The following is a 21,809-nucleotide window of genomic DNA, read 5'->3' on the forward strand; positions in this document are numbered from 1 at the left end:
TTGCAAAAGATCCTTAGCTTGCTGTTTTTTTTTTTAATTTAAATACATAAACAGAGGTAGATAAATAGAATCTGAAACTCTAAAACTCTCTAGAATAGGTAAGACTCCCTGCAAATGGTAAACGGACTTGAGATTGTAGAGCGCTTTTCTAATCTAAGGACTACTGAAAGCCCTTTTACGCCGCAGGTCACACCTACCCATTCACACACATTTACACACTGATGGCAGAGGTTGCTGTGTAAAGTGACCATCAGAATTAACTAATCCCATTCATACACCGCCGCCGCAGATGAAGCAGTTTGAGAAATTCAGGGTTTTTCCCAAAGACGTATTGGACATGTTGCTGAAGGAGCTGGTGATCGAACCCCTGACTTTCCATTTGAGAGACGGCCGACTCTACCAACGGAGCCACACAGAGCCACTGTGTAAACTTCCTTGGTAAAAAAGTTATTACTTGAATCATTTAATCCAACCTTGTTTATCAAACCTTGCCGTAATGCGTCATTTCTTTTTTGACATGCCCATTATTCATACATAAGAACTTTCACATTTAACAACTTAACTTCCCATTTCATTCACATCAAGTAACTTCATTTGATACAAGCTTTTTAAAGTTGAAAATTCCTGAAGTGTTCCCGCAGAGAAGCCTGAGACAAAGAAGGAGGAAACGGACACCGAGTGTCGGGCCCATTATCCTTTCTTCAGCAACTCCTCGTCACAACTTCACAAGCTGTGCCTAAAAAAAAAAAAAACACTCGTGGACAAACTGGCAAGTGAGCATGAGGAAAATAAATGAGAGGGAAAGGCTGGTTAATGAGAAATGCTATTTTTACTGCTTTGATGTCCCCCATCCACATAAGCACACAGCTTAGACAAAAACAAATTAGAGATGTCGACTGCATCCCAAAGACATTAAAAACATATTAGCACAACAACCATTTGAGACTTTGTCCACACACATGCTCATGTGTTGTGTGTGTGTGTGATTGCATTTCAATTTCATAAAAGTATTCTCGATGTATCTCTTACAGCTTGTCCACACTTGCTGGCATTATGCATATGACTGTGAGCAGTTGTTCCTTATGGCTAATAGTCGACAAAATATCAACATAATGACACCATAGTTTCTGCACGGCGGGATGACTCAGAGGCAAAGAAGCATGATTTATTGCCTCACTGAGGATTGTATAGAATACAGATCAACTACACTGACATGATGAGGAACAGAAGGATCTAAAGGCACTTTGTCTAACTTTTGAAATCTAAACTTGTCATCCGTTTTCGTAACTGCTGAACAGGTCGTGTTGATCGTCACATGAAAGCAGGATTCATTGCGGACATGTCAGTGAAAAAGCATCAAAAGAGATTGTAAAAATTGGCCAACAAACAGATCAACAAATATTTACAATGAACATACTGGAACAGCTGCCCAGTTACATCATTGTAACATGATTTGCACTGTCAAAGCATGAACTATAGAGCATTATATCCTTTGCCATCTATGGCTTGTTTCGGTCGTTGTGTCAACACTCATAAGCTGAAGCAAACTTTGCTCTTTGAGCAAGCAATGAGTAAATAAGCAGCCAACCACACTCTCTTAGAATTTGCCTGACTTCGTGCCAAGCAGCACTCCATCAAGTTTTTCTGGGTTTACTGTATTTTATGACCCTCACTTCAAAAAAACACAAAAATAAATTCTCCTGCAAAAAATATTTCCTTGCCAAACTCCCTGTCAGTTTTTGATGAAAACAGAGGAACACAAGTTTGCACTCTGTTGGTAAAGGCAGCCTTGTTTTAAACACTTTTAACCTGTGTTTGTTCTCACATTAAGGGCCAGCGCTGCACTGCCTGCACACTGCAAGTGGAGCTGATTCATTCACTTCCCATACAAAATATTTAGCAGCAGGCATCGTGACAGGCAAACAGAGAGACAGAAAGTTCTTGGGGCACTGGTTACGCTCAACTGCCTGCATGAAAAAAAACAAAAAAAAAACAGTTATATATTTTCACTTCCCGTGACTTCTTGGGTTTGACAACATGGTTGTGTATATCTGTCTGTACAACACAATATATAAATTGATCAACCAAACTATGTCACATCTGTGTTCCAAACATCACCCAGAGGACACACAGCTAGGAACCTTTCACTAACGTCTCCTTGGACTGGGTCTGAATGAAAGTTACTGCCCAGGTGGACGTCCCCTCAGGTCAGGCAAAGCTTGATATCAGCAACAACTACCGATGCTCACTTTCAGTTGTAGATTACTTGTACATCTTTCTCCTTTAAGTATAAGTTTGCTGTAGCTACCAAGCTGCACAACAGACTCACTTCAGTATATAGGAACCAATAATTGAGAGATTTGTTTGTACTATATTGCAATAGGCAGCTGACATGTCATAACGCACACTGAAACAATTATTCATGCTTCGTCAGGTTTTCTGCTTAGACAACCTGCAAACAACTATAACAATTGTTGTTTTATTTATTGAGGTTGTATTGTTCATTTTTGATGCCATCACTTCATGAAAATCTCTATGCTAATGGGCCCCATGACATATCCATGTCCATTCTTTCAATGTGCAAATATGCAAATAACACAATTTTGCATGACTATTATCAAGTAAAAACATAAGCTTTGATCTAACACCATAAGTATCTTAAAAAACTAATTCCATTAGCTTATGGCATTAATTGAAAAACTGTCACTGTTTTTGGGAAACTTGCTTAAATGATGTCCAATCAAAATTTAGTTTAATAAAAGTGCTGAGTATCAATTTTAAAACAACGGGTAAAAAAAACAGTCCTTTAGATTAGATGCATTCTGAAAAACTCTTCTGTTTAATAAATCACCCAAACTAAAGAAGACCATATGTCGTCTGTGTGACTTCCATAGTGATGCACATGAGCACTTTCCTGATGCAGTGCCTTAATCTGCAGGAACACATTGTTAAGAAATTCTTTCCAAATCCACATGACCATTACAAAATCATGTGCATGGTAAAATAATCTGCAACCTCTATGGACAGAGATTTGTTTGGTTTTTGGCCGATAATAGATTTTGTAAAAGTTATGGAAACATCACAGCAATGGGGTAGAAGAGACAACATGGACTGTTGGCGAGAAGCAGAAGAAGAGTACTGGAAGGAATCTGAACCAAATTTCAAAGCTGTTCTTTTTTGAGAGTGAGAATCCAATCTCCTTCTAAAAAGCAATGCACTAATCCAGAGTTTTGGGTTAAAATTATTAGGAATTCAAATTATTTTAGAGTATTTCTGCCTTTGTTATTTCCCCACTTGCATTGCTGATGTTCAGAGTTATATTAACGCAAAAATATTGTAAAAAATATTACTGTACTGTATTTGAACTGAAGTGTCATGTGTATTTTATTTATTTCAAAAGTATGATCATACAAATATTTATTAAATATTTGATTTACTATGAAACAAAAGATTGTAATGTAAACCCTATAATTTTAACAATGCAGATGTAGGATATATAAAATGCAATAACCAGTCATTGAGTCCATACTGGTCAACACTCAAATGTTCAAGTGTTCTTAAATTCTGTTCTTCCCTAAGAACAAATCCCACATTAGAATCCCAGAATCTTCTTTAAAAGTTCATAACTAACATTTTTTGAGAACATTTGGTGAATGAGGCTCAATATTCTTACATGAACGACCAAAGATACTCATTCATTGCATCACTTTTTTGCATGAAAATCATTTTAATGTGGCTATAAAGCACATGACAATGAAACATAGAGGGATATGTGCAGACAAGAGAAAAGCAAAGACACAGAGAGGCGACAAAGCAGGAGAGTTTGAGGGTAATCGTGACATTAAGAGAATGGTAATGAGTGACACCGAGGACTCGCACTGTATCTGGAGGACTTCAGAAGAGACAGGAGAGATGAGGAGAGATTGGTTAAAAAACTAAATAAAAAGAAATGGGTGCAATAACTGACCACTCACTCTAGACCAGAGTCAATATATCTAAGTGGATTTTCACCGTGCTGCGAAAGAAGAAATGCTCGGGAACTCTCACAATGCACACACACACACAAACAGAGCCAAACACACACAGCAAAACAAACAAACTCAGAATTGGTTTAATTCCACTAGCTGGGTTTGAATGTGAGAATAGAAAGTGACATTATACACACACACTGCTACGCTTTCGTGCCTGCCTGCAGCTTCATTGAGTAGGTGGGGGCAGCAAGGTTGCAGGCTGCAATATTAAACCATCAATCACCCCCCAAATTAGGCATTTTACATCACACAGGCACTCACGGCTCTCTCTCCTTCTCCCACAGGTGGGGTCCAAGCCACGGGAAAAGAGATTACATCACAAAAGCAATGATGCTGCAGCTAGAGCCATGAATACATTACAGCATCATATATAGGCAGAGTATGGGCAGAAGGTAGCAGCGAAATAATAAACCTAATGAATTATATCAAATCAACGGTTATTTCTTTACTCTGAGGTACCAGAAAGATGTGTTTATGCCGAAACTTTCTGCACAGTGTGTCTTTGTTGCAAGGTAGTAAAAGCTAATCATAGAAAATTGGAACAAGTTATTTGAATTTGTTCACAGCGTCTCATATCAGACTCGTAACCAAATATATTTTCCGTCGTGTGCCCATGTTAAACACAGCAAACGGCTCATTTCAATCCTCCATGGTGGAGGACACGGCGCCGTGTCCATTCTGCTGTTTCTCGTGTTTTGATTATAAAAACATCTGGGGTATCAATGAGCCGGGAAGCCATTAACAAGCAACAGCAAAGAGAGCAACAGAAGACAGAGAGGCGCAGAAGTGCGGGGTTAAAATTTGCAGCAAAAGGAGAAGGAGGAGAACGTGAGGGGGGGGAGAGACAGAAAGGAGTAGAGAGAGTGAGGGTAAATGAAGCATGGAGTTGCATTTATCCCAATTAGCTACTGCAGGGGTCTTGGGTGAGAAGGGAGAGGGTGTCCACCCCCATTAACAGTGTTTACTGACATGCCTGCTGATTACAAGCTGGGGAAAGAAAGTGATGGCACAGCTCCCCTCTCTGTGCAAACATGAAAAAAAAATTCAACAGCATAAACAGACACACACACAAACGCAGAAGAGTTTCTATTTCATCCCTTTCCCTCTCAACACGCTACCTCTCTCCATGACTCACTTGTTCTCAATCAATCTGTCCATGTGAACGAGCTGAAGGTGGATTAAATATGTCCCATTTTGAGTCGTCTCGATTATCCTCTTCCTCTCTTCTGTTGCTGTGTGCTGTGTGGCAGTGTTAATGGAAGTAATTACACTCACTCCGTGTCTGTTCCACAGCAGCAGCAGCAGCACAGGCCGGCTGTGACACCATGATGACCGCTGCCTGACCACGTCCACACACACTGTGGAGAATCACTGTGGAAGGCCTGCACACTGACACACACACAGACACAAAATAAAGTGGGATAAAATGCTGTTTTGTCTACCAAAGCCTTCAGTACGGGTTTTTCTTTGCTGTATTTTTTCGCTCGCTTTTCATTCTGCAAGTTTTTCACCGAGCTAGAATATGTTATGTGGTTTCAGTGGGATTTGCTGGAATCCAGTCTTATGGGGTTGCTGAGATAAGCTGCCCGTGGGCGAACATACCGCTGCACTCCTGACCCTCCAATACAATACGATGTAACCTCTGTGGCTCAGGATTGCAGTTGATACAAGGGAATAGCAAAGCAGACAATAAAGAGCATGGAGGAAAATGTGTGAATTTCTCTTGAAGGGGGGGGAGGACAAAGGAATGGAAATGCAGAGCAGCATATCTCAACGAAACCAGAAAGGAAGAGAAACAGAATGTGTTTTTTGGCAGAAAGAGAGGCCGTGGGAGGTGAAAATGGAAGGAAAATCATAAATACAAAGAACTTGTTGGGTAAATGAATCCATGAAAAAGAGACATTGCATTCAAGGGTTTAAGGATTATTTTATCTCTGCAGAATTTACAGACAACAGTTTTGCATTTTACATCACAAATGACTTCAGGCAAAGAGGTAAACAGAATGCACCTGAAGGATTATTTGGAAGAACAACAAGCACAATTTGACAGCCAGGCACTAAGCTTTTATGGCTGGCCTTGCTAAAGAGAAAACAGTGTCGTCTTAGCAAAAACAGGAACACTAAATAAGAAGAGGACCAAGAGGAGCTGACCTCTTTTTCTTCCTCTGCTTCTCTGAATCTGACCTCTGTCTGCTCCATGCTGGACTTTTCTAGCCTTTCTGAAGAGAGACACCTAGTGGTGTAGACAAAATCCCATTCACCTGCACATGGTCAACACTCTGCTTCACTGCGCATCACTGATACACCTTTTCTTCTCCCAAAGGACTCTCCGCCAAGCCACATTAATCAAACTCATCCAATAACTACAGCAATTATTGGTGTGATTTGCACATCGCTCACTACAATCCTCAGACGCCTTCCCAAACAATGAGGTCGGTTTGTTTTTTAGGGAATTGTTGGGGGGAGGGCTCCCTGTGAGGTGAGACAAAATGGACTGTTGGTTATGGATGAGATGTCAGCTTTTCCGGCTGATCAGCTAGGCGTGTGTATAAAGAAGGAATGAGACTCATAATACTGACCAAGGATGATTAAAAGCCACCCTTCAGGTAGGCGGTGTAATTAGAAATCAATTAAAATCAGAATGCAAAAACAGATTGCTTTTGGAGGAGGGCGCTAATGGCAGCGCTGGAAAGTTTAAATTTACTTCAACAGTGTCTTTAAACAAATACAAAATGGTGTGGTGGCTGAAGGGCTTTAAAAACCTGTTGGCTTCAATGTGCAAGTCTACAGACACACACACACACACACACACACACACACACACACACACACACACACACAACATGGATATCCAAGTGAAATCAAAAATACCTCCCATCACATGAACTGCAGGGAAGTGTGAGAATTAATCAATCACACCTCTCAAGCTGGTGGAGGGTCTCTTGAAGGCTAAATAACACTGTTAAAATTAATGTGACAAGTTGCATACAGGATATCATTATTCTCCCCAAGAGGGGGTAGACATGACAATTAGGATTGGCTCATACCTTTAAAACATCTGTCTCACCTTATAGGCCTGACTCTCAATCAGCTGACGCCAACATCACACACTCCCTTCCAGTCAAAAATCAGTTGAATCATGAAGCTCTTGAAAAGCTGATCTGCCACGACTGCTCAACAGGACACTCTGATAAAGCCAGACGAGGTGGTATTACACCAGCAAGCCCCAATCAGTGCAGCTGCAGCCGATCTATCATGGTGTTATCTGAGGAAGAGGTATATTACCTGGGGCCCAGACGGCCCTGGGCATGCGTGGATGTATGGTGCCGATAGCGGGGCTGGCTGTCATCCCTTTGGGCTGATTAATGAGGAGCCTGGCCCAGTGTTTAATGTGTTTAATATGGGCCGCTGACGAGGCCGTCACACTGACGGAACCCACCCGTCTCCCTGACTGATGAAGTCACCTGCGGCTCCCCCTTCTTTCTTTCACAGATACAGTAAAAGAGAAACACACACACCTTCTACGTCTTCAACTGTGTAATCTCCACCCTGTTTACCAACATGCAAGAAACACTTGGGATCAGTGTTGTCTCAAGGATGAGTGTTTCATTATATTTTCAGCTTTTTTTTTAATGTGTCAACATGTATTTCATTTGTAGGTGTACACACATATACACGAGGCAGGATTGCTTGCCACTATGCTGCAATCCCTGCTTTTCTGGTGAATAGGAGGGAAAATAAGGGCCAAATGCAGAACTCTGTTCTCGGGGTATTCTAGGAGCTGGGGCTCGCTAATGGAAGATACTTACACCTTTCTGTGTGAAAAGATTCAGACTCTCTTGCTGTGTAATGAAACAGCTAATATTATTGTACTTCTCAACCCAGCAATCAGACTCTGTTCTTCCTTCTCTCCCTCCTTTCTGGTCCTTGATATGTCTATTACTTTCAGACTTCTTCACTCTCTTTTTCTTTATTTCAGCTCTTCGACTCCCACCTTCTAATTTTCACTTTTTTTCTGCCTTTCTCTCCCTCACTATCTGCTGCCTTCCCACTCCTTTCCAGCACATTTCTATCTCCTTCTTTTCATCTATCACCTCCTCTGCAATGTTCTCATTTAATCATCCCCTCAAGAAATATATTCACTTCACAACAACTGGGCTCCTATTAGATCCTATACTCTGTTGTTACAGCTGCTATAGTGGCTAATTCCTGTGCACACAGGTCAACCCAGGGCTGCATTGTAAATAGTCCACTCCAGGAAATGCACACACAATGCTGTGCAAAGAGGCATTCTGTAGGAAGTAACCTATTTAAAGCATGGGAGCATGTTGTTGGCTTAGCTTACAGCGGCACATGTGCAAGACAGACAGATGTGTTGGTATCTCAATGTTAACAACACAACGCATGCCCCCCTGTTGCTTTACTCGCAAACTATGTCAGCAGTCGCACCTTTTTCACAGCTCTGTCACTCTCCTGTGAATCCAGGGCTAAAAGTAATCAAATCTGCCTGGTAGCAATTTGGTCATTTTTTTATCAAGTTTTCTTTTAGTTGTCCTGCAAGAGGCAACATTTTATATAACATTTTCAGAGAGGTAGCATCTACAGGACATGTGCTAAGTGCTTGTTGAATCACCTTTACATGTGTGGGTTGCACTGAAAATGTCTTTTTGCAGTCCTGAGTCTGATGTGGGGCTGCTCAGTATGAGCTGAGCTCCCAGGAGGGGTGGGGGGATGGGGGGGAGGTAGCACCGCTCCATGAGGCAGGTACAGATCAAGCCAGGGAGCAGAGGAGGAGGGGAGCACTCAGTCCCTCCAGACTGGAGTAATGAAATATCAGCTCTCTGAGATGCTTGTTCTGCCTGCAGGAGGTTTAGCTTAGACCCACTTTAAGTTTTTTGCATTATGGACAGAATCCTAATGATCCCTGGCCCTGTCGCCCTATCATGGGCTTGGCTGTTTTTAATATACAGGGATCTGCTTTTTTAATTATCTTCATGTCAGGTTACACTTCCTTTGCACCGCCTGTGAGTAGAGAGACAGGCAAAGCATGGCTGCTACTCCTACTGCAGCCTTCCCTCTAGCCACCCGAATCCCATCTGCGCTTTTATTCACACATGCACAAATAGCAAGAGACACACACACACACACACACACAAGAAGTGGAAACAGAAACAATTGCACACTTCCATTTGAGCATACAAGCACGCACAAATGCATATGCAGGAGCATAGGAACATATGTAAATTAGATAAATATCCGTTGTAGTTTATGCATGGTAGAAAACTTGATGAACATTAGACAGGCGCATCAAACGTGTGCAGTGAACTTGAACAGGGACATAACTTGCAAAAAGGGAACGAAAAAAAACCCACAATGTTTAATAGAACTGTACCTGTAAACAGCTGCAAATGCAGATTTTAAAAAGGATTAAGGTTTTATAACACATTAAAGCAGCTAATCCAAACACACTGGCGCACAATATGTAGATGTGGTATGGTGCAATGTAAAGAATGTTTTCAGCTCTCAGTTCCCCAGTGATGTATCATAACAATAATCACTGTCAGGCCCAGAATGAAGGTGTTTCTTTCAGAGAGGGGGATGAAGGCAGAACTGTGGTAATTATGCAGCCGTAATGGAGTCAGTGCCTAGTGAGAGCCTAATGAGCTTACTGAAGTCTACCATTGAGAATTGATTCCTGGGAAGGCAAAAAAAAAAAAAAAAAAGCAGTTGTGCTTGCAAAGAGAGGGCCAATGGAGGTGAGCTTGTCTCAACTGTTGTTCACTTAATTGACAGGGAACCAACATGCACTGAAAGTCCCGATGAGCAATTAATAATAATGAAAGGCACAAAAAAATCTTTATACATGGTATATCCTGATCTGGAGCCTTTCATTCTACTGTCACCTGTCGGGAGGAAGGTGTCTGATCACATCCTTAATAAGGTTCGGTGGCTATGTGTCTGTGTGAGTGTCTTCTCTCTTTTTCCCTTCTGCCTTAATGTGTCAAATAAGATAAAACTGTCCATATCAGCAGGGGAAATGGAGATGTGTTTCCTGGGCTGGCAGAGCTGTCACAGGCCTGCTGAAAAAGAGGATGAAAAGAGAAGCACTTAACCCTGAAAGCAATGAAAATGAATATGACCTCTTTTTGCTGCCCAAAGAAATGCCAAGTCGATGCATGTATTCCTTTGTGTGTGGAAATATATAGTCCCCTGAAGTCTATAAATGTAAGAATGAGTTTGCGGGGAGACTATACTTATGGAGGATCATCTGATTACCATTTTGCAACAATGAAAAAGTGTAAAAACAACCTACCTGACTGTATAATATCCTCATTTGATAAATGTTCCGCTTGTGACATGCTCAAGTTTTCTTTTTTTACCCTCCTAAAAACAGACTTGTCTATTAGTATGGCAAACCTGATCCCTTCCAACACATCTGCCAGCACTAGACATAGCTTTCCGACTCAATTTTCACACATACTTTACTCAATAAGTGCCCTCTCAGCTTTTTTTTTTTTTTTTTTACATTTTTCCTTCATTACCAGCCTTTTCTCTTTTTTTGCCTGCCACTTGTCCCGTCACATCATCCACTGCACCACCAATGTTTATCCAGTTTACTCACAATAACTTCAAGAAAAGAAGAGAAACAGATATATTTCTTTTAATTAAGAAATCTAAGTTATGAAGGGAGTGACATTGGGTGGCAGTGACCATATGGACACTGGTGATACAATTCTGGCAAGTAGGCTGGTAACAGATGCTGCATAGCAGTTTGTTTCCCTGCAAGCAGAGATTCAAAGTAAACTTAGTCTATTCTTGTGAGGGATTCGCTTAATTTTGAGAGACAATGTTTAAGCGGAAGAATTATTTCACTTTGGGAGGAAACAGGTGTTGAGTACCCAAATGGGAAACAGTCCTTCTGAGAGCTTTCACAGTTGTTTAACCAAATCAACTTACTTTGTTTGTTTTCTTGAACCAATATGGGCATTTAAAGGCAGGAGTTATATTGAGCCACGTAATAGTTTTTCAGCTACCAAGGCTTAAATATTAATCCCAGATGACATGTTTCGGGGTAAACGTGAAGCTTAGGAAGTATTTTAGTAGCTTTATCAGGAGCTTTGCTGCACAAAATCGCATCCACTCAACCAGCTCCCTCTCCACGCTGCTCCTTGCTTGAAGCTCAGACATTTCAAATATGCACAGCAGTGAAAATAACTCAATGAATGTGCCTGTGTATGTGTGTGTGTGTGTGTGCTTGTGTGTGTGTGTGTGTGTGTGTGTGTGTGTGTGTGTGTGTGTGTGGCAAAAAATTGTGTGTGCTATCTTCCCATCTGTCATGAGCAGACAATGCGCTTTTCTTGGTCATATTCCACACTAAGGCGTAGTACTGACCATGTGGCGGTGGGACCAAACAAGCAGCAGCTAAACATGCAAGCTGTCTAATGGGGGATCTTAGGAAACTCATATTACAGCTCCATTGAAATAACATCCTTCATTGTGAGAGTTTTGAATGTGTAAAGTGAGCTTATGTTTAGCCACCCTGTGCAACATATTGTATAGGAGAAGTAAGGGCTGTGTTATAGAGTAACAGTATTACCATTATATATCCACAGGAGGGTATATTGGTTTTGATCAATACAAATGACTCAATGATAATTCTATTGGTGTTATGATCCCTCGCTTTCTGAAGTCACTTAGTAGCAAGAACCCAACACATACTCTTCTTGAGTCAGTTTCATTTGTTTAGTTTCTTCTTTTTCAATACTTAGCAATCCCTACATGATGGAGGATGGTTTTAAAACCAGAGGAAATGAATGTTCAACATTTGTTTTTAACATTTTAGCCATAGAGGCTTGGAAGCCAAAAAAGCAAATGACACAGCAGTACTATCATTGCAGTGTTTGTATCTTGCATGCTGATATATTACCTTTTTAAAGACTAATTCTGTTGGATCTCCAGTATAATTAGCTACTCTATTTATCTCACTTGTGGGTGTACGGCTCCATTGTTTGTTTCAGTCACAGACCACCTTGGATCAAGGGAGCAGGAGCAGTTTGAATGGGATGGGGTTGGGTGGGGGGCGTTCGCTGTGTAGGAGATGAGTTCTACTGATGTTGTTGCAATTCCTGCTGCTTGCCAATAGAGGCCGATAGAGGTCACGGATTACTTTACAGACCTGAAAATCAGCATACTGCTGCCTGAGGGGAAACATTTATCATAATACTGCAGTTTCTCTGTGTGATTTTGGGAGAGTTTTTTCACATGATTGCAGATTTAAATGCATATCTGTGAGTTTGCATGAGAAACTTATCGTACAAATAAGCCCTTGAGTAAGCACTTTCGGTGTCAGAACCAAATGACAATAGTAGCTCATGCACAATGGAGCCGAGTGTTATTATTTCGGTTAAGTGACGGAGTGTGGGAACACTTGAGGACGGTGGCTATCGGAAAGCGTGCAGAGCTGAGTTTACACGTCTCTGCATCGAGCCACAGAGGTGTGTTGCTATAGAAGCAAGGGCAGGTTTTACAAAGGGACATTACACACCTACACACCAAAGAACTATCCGCTTAATGTGCTCCTTAGGGACTGGCTCACTGCGGCACACTCTATTCATCCCTTCCTCCTCTGCCTTTCAATCACCATCTCTCTCTCCCTCTCTCTCTCTCAATGTCGCTCTCTTCTTTTTCACTCTCTTTTCAGGGTGCAGGTGTCTAATTCTGTGTATTAAAAACTGCCTGCGGTCCTTAACTGTTGAATATTTCATGCCCCTTAATTTTTCCGAGGCACTTAGAATTACTCTTACAATGTCTTCCCCTTCCTTTCTTCTGATCTGTCCGTCCTCACAGATATCTGCTAGTACTCTGCTAACATTTTCTTTATAGATGTACAAATTATCACTATGAAATAAACTGACCCTACAATTTTACACTGAATAATGCAGGCTAACACACCAATATTTCCTCCTCTTCCTTCCAAATTAATCAAATCTGTAGCAAAACTGGGGAGTTTAGCACTGACAGCAGTGACAGAGACATACTTTATCTTTGCGTTTATTAAATAGTCGAATGGAAATCCCACAATGCCTCTGCTGGACCGTTGAGGTTTGCTACGTGCTGGTGTGCCAAGGCCAAACATTCATAATGACCAGAATGATTAAAAGTAGAGGAGAACCAGTGCAGAATATTAATCATACATAAGAAATGACACAGGACGGAGCAGCGTTTCCAGCAGAGCACCATGCTGCTTCATGAAGACGAAAATACAGCAATCAAATGAAAAGGCTTTTGAAAATGCAATTAAACAGCGGCCCTGACTTAATGAGGTTGCCTGTAGATAGCAGTGTTTTTCATTAATGCTTTCATTGAATCTCTGCACCATTCTCTGTTTGACCCTGACCAATTGAAAGTGGACATTTTAACCTGCAGGCTTTGTCCGCAGGTTAAAATGCTATTCATGAGCTATTTGGTTTCTCCATTTATAAAAACCACTTTGCCCCCTCAGGTACACAACAGACCAGATCTTGGCTTCAATTCCGTCCTTCCACTGCCATCAGGCAGTGGAGGGGGGTGGGGAAGAAGGATAAGGTCTGGGGAGTGCACACCCATGTTGAGTCAAACAGGCCCAAACATTTCCAGGCATGCATCACGATATCCTGCGGGACCTCTGTGATTAAGACCTGAATGCAACAAAAGGGTCGCGGGTTGCAGTCAATCTCTTACAGGTCTGTGGGTCTCTCATTACTCATTGATTGGTCACCTGGAGCAGCAGCAGCACTCTGCAAAGTGCGCTATATAATTACACTACAACAAAAAAAAATAATAATACTCAACAAAACCATACACATGCTCATACACCCACAGGCGACACCTGCACTCTTGAGATTTCCTGAGAGAGCCGAGAGAAGAAATATGCACTAAAGTGTTTGAATACATTCTGAATAGTCTCAATGTGTTCATCAGTCTGTGCAAGAACAATGGTTCTCCTTGAACCTTGTTTTCTTTTCTAACTGCATGTTGTGTTGTTTGATGTGTTGGTTTGATGGTCTGCAGTAGATTTCATGTCATGAAGAAAAACTCTAATTATTGACTCATTAGAAGATAATCAAGGATAAACCAGGTATTTAGCTTTAATCGGGCACTAATGGGGATACATCTAATGCTTTGAACATATTATTACCATAATTAATACTGTTAACATTAGCCCTTTAAATCGGGGAGCCCTTTCATTTAAAAAAATGGAGCAAAGTCACGCCAGATTTTACTCATCACATTCGGAGGATTACAGCCAGAAAATATGATACTGATGTCTGAGATGAGGAAGGAAATTTACTTTTAATGTGTCTAAACCTCTGGTGGATTTTCTCACGTTGCAGTTGATGAGAGTTTTAGAAGAGGTGATGCACATTCATTATTAATGGTTGGCCTGCACGACTACAATACATCACCTGTGCCCTTAACATGGCTGATTACGCATTCATAGGCAATAAGTAAGCAGGACAAATGAACTGTCTGCACTTGCATTGCTTCACACTAATTACCTCAGCAAGCCAGATGCTAATTAGTTTTATTACCATCCATATGCTACGTTTAAATTCATCCCAAAAACTGGAGAATCTGTCTTTTGTCACCATGATCTCATCGAATAGGATTTAAGAACATCTGATTACAATACACAAAGGTATCAGTATTTGTTTGGATGCAGACGTGCATTTATTCACGGCCAGAAACATGAATGTGACTCATTACGATTCAATTAGATGGGAGGTTGTGACAGAGTCTCTCCTGGGCAGCTTCTGTGATGCAATATATATCAGCAAGTGACAAACTCCCAGACAGAGATCTCTAAGAGCACACAACCTTAAGAGATGGGGGTCAGCCATGTTAACTGGATCCTTGGAGAGTAAAATAGATCTATACCCTACAGGCAAGCTGAAAGACCACCAGCTAAGAGTGTTACTGCAGACACCAAGGGAACATACAACAAACAATATTCTGTGTATTAGTAGTGCACAACGGGACTTTGTCAACCAAGTGGTATACAGTATTAGTAGCTTGACATGGAGAAGATGGAGACAAAATGTGACAACTGTTCAGCGTAAAGCTACTGCGACCATGTTTAGCACAAAGCACATTCATAGTCATCCAGTACAATAAAATGTGACTTAATACTGTGGGACAGTATCTGACTTCTAGCATGATAAAAGCAAGCTTCATCAGCTTGTTAGCAAAACCTGTCAGCATTTAACAGGCATGTTGACATATTTTAAATGAAGTAACTCACAGATTGTGAATAATCTTGTTTGTGGACAAAAAAAAACCGTGTTAATCTTACTTAAGGAAACGCAGACATATGAATTTGATTTATTTTAATTGAGTCAATATGTTCAAATGGCTGGTTTTTCTTTAAGAAAAGCTCCCTGACAGTCCTCCACTGTCTTTAGAATTACTGCTCTGCGATTAATTGCAATTTGATCGTTAATTTGAAATGAACATTTGCCATAAATGACAAAAAAGTTTACCACTGCAGTAAATGCACTCAGCATGTGTACATTTTATCCATTGGATGGAGGCCTGAGAATAAGAGAGTCTATTCTTTAACCCCAAAGATAGCTATCAGATACCCCCAAATTAATTTGTGCCAAAACAACTCTTTGGATTAATCATGGATTCAAGAGAAACATCTTAAAAGATATCCTAAAAGGTATTGTGTCAAACAAGAGACATCTATCTGCACTATTTATTGCACCTCATATCATAGTCACAATATGGGATAATGTTATTGCACATTATATTTTTCTTAGATTAAGCAGGCGTAGTTAATACTTTTTAACCAGAAATGTTGACTGTATAACAAACAGGTAGAAACAACTAAACTGATGTGATTAGATGTCTGTAAAATGATGGTCTTCTGTGTCCTATATAATGTTTTTTTCTTACAATGTATGCACCGTCAAGCACAGCAAAAATAAAAAAGTCTAATACTGCAACATAACATTGCAGGTTTACCGTGGTGGAGAAATGATTTGATGCCATGAAATAACTCCTTCTAATAATAGTTTCTGTGTTTGTATTTGTATTTACAGTAGCTCCTCACTAAGCAACTACAGCTTCTGTTTGTTGCACAAACATTTGAGGTCATTCAGGTTAGTTAGCTGGCACTCGTTAGAAAAACAGAGAGCTAACATTTAGCAAACAGAGAGGGACCCTTCCTGAACAACATCCAGGGCAATAAATAAAACATTCATCAGGTTCAGGGTGTGCAGATTATTTATTCTACACTCAGAATGTGTAGCTACATGGTTTGGGATAAATAGGACCTGTTGGAGACATCAGCAGAGCACCTGACAGGAAATGTTTTTATCAACAGCAAACACACAAACCAAACAAACATAAGGTATTTTATTGGGGTATTGTTGCATACAGGCCCAAATGTGAACCCAAATGTAATTATATTAATTAAATTCAATAAATGGCAGCATTCAAACAAAACCATTCTGAACAACCAAAAGAAAATATAACTTCAATTGTGTTTATTTCTTCATTCTTCACATCCATTTCATTCCAACACATCTAATTCCCTTCAAGCTGCAACATGAACACTAACCTTACTAACAGGGAGGAATGGCGCGGGATACGTGTAGGGCCATCCTGGGCTCCAGGTGAATCAGGCCAAATTAGGTAGAAGATGATGGATTTATGGCTCTGAGGGCCTCTGGACTATCTGCTCTGGTCCAGCTCCCTGATGGAGCTTCAGCTCAGAACGCCAGAACTCTAATTAACGGCTGTGAAGATTCCTCCACATCTCATCTAGTGAGCAATCCAGGACAATAGGGATACATTAATAAAGAGCCATGCCAATTACTGGTTTCCAGTATGTAGTCATTAGGACCAAAAGATATAAAAAGCGTTCAGCATGCACACCAGCCTGTTAGAAAAAAAAAAGAATGTAAGGAGATTTTTATCTTCATGCCACAAACTTGTGTTCAGCATTTCTTTATCTTTTCCGTGTGTCTTGCAGTTGCTGTTATGCGTGTAAACCACACACACCAAACGTAGCCTGAAAGTGAGTAAATCAGAATTTCAGTTACCATGAATGACACCTTATACAGCATTCAAACTCCTGCTGTGTCACTGTGGCTGTGTATTAATTTATTTTCTTCTGAGGCCATGGAAGAGTAAAAGTAGCTGCTTTTCCAGGGTTTAGGGTGCCTCTTAATCCCCCGCCTGTGTGGTTATGGAGGTAAAACACATTTCCGTGCTCATGCTCTGTAGCTCGCCACACTAGTGTGTGGCTTAAGCTCCCAGCAACAGGGAAGGGAAGATTCAGACGTTTTTTTTCTTTGGGAGAGAATTTTTTTTCCGGTGTCGTGCTGTTGGACGCGTGTATTTGGGGGATTAGTGGCTTAATCGACCTTGTAATGGGGAGATCAGAGTGGCGTGCAGGCATGGAGAGAAGTGCACACACACACACACACACACACACACACACACACACACACACGCTGATACACATATACTGTATTCTCTATTGCACATGGGCATATTTAGGCAAACACACTTAAGCACACAAATCCACGAGTCCATACTTTATTAAAAACACACATCCGTTCTCTGATGCGCTCCATTATTTCATAGGCCAATGCACTGAATGAAACCAACGACAACTGTTTCTGTTTGCAGAGAAATATGCACACCACACACACATCCACACTAATAACATCATATTTCTCCTCAACAGCCAGAAAACATACACTTACACCACATTGTGTACCAAAGAACATTGGACACCTTATCGCTGCTTCCACCCACTGCTCCCTGTGTAATATGCTGCTGCTCTACGGGTACATTCACTGCAGACTGAGGGCTCTCCGGGGGGTCACTGTATTGTCTCAGTGAACAATGAGCACTCTGGCTAATGCTTCTGTGGGCTCGGGAGGTCAGCCCGGCAAGTCACCCTCTCTGTCTACGAAATTTCCTGCAGTACATGTCCATCTCTCTCTCTCACTCTCTTCACGGTTTCCCGCGGGGTTTTGTTTGCCCTCCCTGCCCGGGTCACTCCTCTTCTTTCTGACTGGCTCAGTGGGTTGGTTGGAGTTTGGAGGGACCAGAGGGCAGGGTGTACGGATGGAGTAATGCGTGTGTTATCTCATATCAGCGGCAGTCGTGGAATCCAGTGCAGCGCGGCTGATAAGATGAACAAACAGTTGGGATCATTAGAGCGAAGACATTGTGTAATCACCGCTCTAATCTCCCCCTAATCCCAACATCTCCAACCAGCCAGCGGCTCCAAACCACACGGGCCCATACACTAGTCACATACACCAGGCCCCTGCAATCACACATACTGACACACACACACTGCACAAATCCACACACCTCACACTCATGCCACTCAGGAAACATTGTGAAACAAAAACACATGCAAAATGTGCAGCCAGGCAGGACACACACACACACACACACACACACGGCTGCCAACTCTTTCCACATTCTACTTTTTTTGTTTCTAAACTAATAACAGGCTGTGCGCACATGGCCAACCCAGAGGAAAAAATCAATACTCTCTCAGACAAAATCAAGATTTCTTTTATCCTTCTATTTATTCTCTTTGGCTTTCCCCCCCATCGCCCGTTTCCTCTCTCTCTCCCCTTCCTCAATCGACATTGGCATCTTCTTGATCTCAGTGGAAGTCCTCGGAGCATCACACAGAAGTCACTCCAATTGCAGATCTTTGTTGGTGTTCACACTCAGAGCTTATCGATGAAAATAATAACACATTTTCCCATGGTGCTCCTCTCGTCTCTGTGACCCAGACCTCTGACCTGGCCCGGTATATTCCCTGCTTACCTGTGTGTGTAACAAACCTGGCCCTTTGCAGAAGCAGGTCAAGCCTCCAGGTTCCAGCAGTGTACATGTATTAGAAGGAAACTCCAGGATCAGCTTCAACTCTCTCATAGCTGCAGGACAAAAAAGCTAGCCATAAACGATGAGCTGGGACTGAAGCCTGCAGGAGATGGTAAAATACCAAGACCTGCTACCATGCACTCTCCCTACTGACAAGCAGAGAGGGAGAGGAGGGAAGCCAATGGGGGACGAAAGGGTAAGGAGGATGAAGAAGTGAAGCAGGCAAAGATATAGACACCAAAGCCTCCAATCCATCTTTACTGGCTTCATGTCATCTCTAATGGGAAAAACAAATATCTCAGTCTCTGTGCTTTTACAGGTGGACAACAGACGAAAAACAATACCCAAACAGACGGGAAGCTGAAGAAGATGGCTGAGGAGGAAGGAGATATTTTGCGTTGTCTGCTGGCTGCGGTGATTGCACGCTGGCAGGCAGAGAGTGGGGGTGCACTAAGGCTGCGAAGCGAAGAAGACATGGAGCAGCTGATATAATGCAGCATGTTTTTTTTTTCTTCTTTTTTTTGTAAAGCTCTGGCACCATCTAAATGCCTCTGTCATGCCAATAAAGCCTGTTTGAAATTAATTGCATTGACAAAGGCAGCCAGCGAGACAAAGACGAGAAAGAGAGGATAAAGAAGGGTGAAAGGTGTCAGAAAAGAGAAATGGAAATCTCATTACAACCCATTTTTTCACATTATATAGATCCCTCATTTTGTCTCAGCAGTATGTTTTGTTTTTTGATGTTAGTGGCTTAATGAGTTCCCAGTAGTACTACAGAACTATGAATGAGGAAAAGAGGGAGCAAAAATAGAGAGATTGGAGGCAAAGGGAGAGGGATACAGGCCAGTAGAGGAACAGGAGAGAAGTAGAAGTGCGACGGATCAAAACAACAAAGTAAGAGTAATATTGGCATAACAGGACAGGCAGGAGAAATGATACCATGGTACACCGGCTCGGGATAAAGTGCCTTACAGGTCTCCGGTAAAGCAGTAACAAACAGTTGCTTTCTGTCTTTGTTCTGCACTCGTTCTGTTAGATGTCCATCCAAACTGCTGGGAAGAGACAGAGGCATGTTCAGCCAGGCCGCTGTGAGCTCCAACAAGATGAAGCCCAATGCAGATTGCATACCTCCACCCTGGCTGAGAGAGATTGGCCACAGAGCAGGGGCACGCGGCCAGCTCTTTGTGCCGAGCAAAGGAATGGAAAACAGATGCCACATAAAATGCCCTGGCATGAGGGCTGTATATTGATTCATTTGCTGTTTTTTCTCTCTCTTTAAACAATGCTGCTTTATTACTTAGCTAAATATGCTGTATGGTTGCATGAGCATGCACACACTGTGGAGTGTGGGCTGTGTGTACATGTGAACGTGTGTGTGACTGTGTGTGTTTATGTTCCACTGTGTACCAAAGCTTCTATGTGTATGAAACAGTTCCAACATTTTCTCTCTAGTGCAGCAAAAGCCAAAGTTGAAAAGATCAAAATAAGAGCAAGTTTTAAGAGCCTGTGATTAAACCTGTCTCTTTTTTTTATGATCGTCATGGAGATATTTCTCGTGTAATCTTCAAAAGTGATAATGCGTCTGTGCTACTTGGCAACCTCTTGTTATCGAAAGTAAAGGAAACAGGTGAGAAGCCCTCCAGAGAAATAAGATCAACATTCTGGAGTGACTCAGAAGACCGATCTGCCTTTCATTTCCATTTTTCTCTCACACTAAAAAAACATTTTCTCCTTAAAAATCCCATAATATACCAATTTTCACCTTTCACGTTGTCAGTCTGTGAAACCTATGGAGTAGCTTTGCATGATTTGCTGCTTGAAAAATTACAATTGCATGATACGAATTGATTGACTCCATAAACAACCAATAATTACCTGCTGCTGATGGCAGATACCGATAAGATTACGGACATTTTTACATTATTGCTTTTTTAAGATAAGTTAATAAAATGTAGTTTATGCACATCTCAGGGTAAGAAGGTGTCAATATGCATGTCAGCAAAGATGTAAATGTAGGCCGACATTCACATTCAATACTAGATGACATCACCAATGTCAACACCAAAAATAAAAAACAGTCATAACTTTTCAATTGTTACTTATTCTTTTTATTCACCATGTTAAACAAGCTCATGTTTTTACTCTCTGCATATAGCCAATAAGGAACAACTGATTGTATAAGCATGTATTTGACTAGCCCGTGTTAATTAAAGCTTAAAAATAACCACATGACTATTCCATGGTAACGTGGTTTTAAACATTCACATTTTCATGAGCTTCACATCATTATTGTGTTCCCTAATCCACACATTAAATAGGCCTACGTTCCCTGCCTCACAGAACCTTTACCAAATGTGTGTTTCTCTATTTTGCCCTATGTCCATTTCAGGGAATATGGGGAAAGTCAGCTGTTGTTGATGCTTTTAATTTTATTTCTGTCCAATGAATGACAAAATCTGCTTTAGACTTTGGGCCGTCTTTTGCAAACTTTCTGCAGTTTCCAAATGCCTGTCAAGTCGGCTCGACGATACTCGCCTTTGACTTGGTGCTAATGCTAGCTGCTAATGCTATGTTGTATTACTTTAAAAAGTAAATAAATGAACTGTTATATATTGTGTATCCCTACAAAAACAACTCCTTATTTCTCTCATACTGGCTTCTGTAAAACAAACTGAATTTCAGCCTCTGCCTGAAACGGTTGATTTCAGCAGCTGTCTGAAATCAACCCCCAATCATAGCGCACCCCCAATTTCAAGCAAACTCCTGCACACTGTCTAAACAGCACAAATATATTGGCAACATATTTCTGCAATTAAGAAAGTGTCCTCAATCTTTTTTTAGCTTGCAGCAGCTTTCAGTTAAACATTTGACTGA

General features: G+C 41.3%; 1 long non-coding RNA gene across 3 annotated transcripts in view; it reads left to right on the forward strand.

Annotated features, from left to right (window-relative positions):
* The window catches only part of LOC136183094 (uncharacterized), a 30,387-nt gene extending 8,836 nt beyond the window's left edge, over positions 1–21,551 (forward strand). Inside the window, exon 3 of one of the 3 annotated variants that reach the window (XR_010668908.1) lies at positions 19,972–21,551. This is a non-coding gene — a long non-coding RNA (uncharacterized lncRNA). Of the gene's footprint in view, positions 1–4,315; positions 4,807–5,324; positions 5,471–19,971 lie in introns of those variants that run through there. The other 2 variants (XR_010668910.1, XR_010668909.1) reach the window with 2 other exon arrangements.
* The last annotated feature ends 258 nt before the right edge of the window (positions 21,552–21,809 follow it).

Source organism: Labrus bergylta, chromosome 16 (assembly GCF_963930695.1).
Source record: "Labrus bergylta chromosome 16, fLabBer1.1, whole genome shotgun sequence".
In the NCBI taxonomy this organism is placed as follows: Eukaryota; Metazoa; Chordata; class Actinopteri; order Labriformes; family Labridae; genus Labrus; species Labrus bergylta.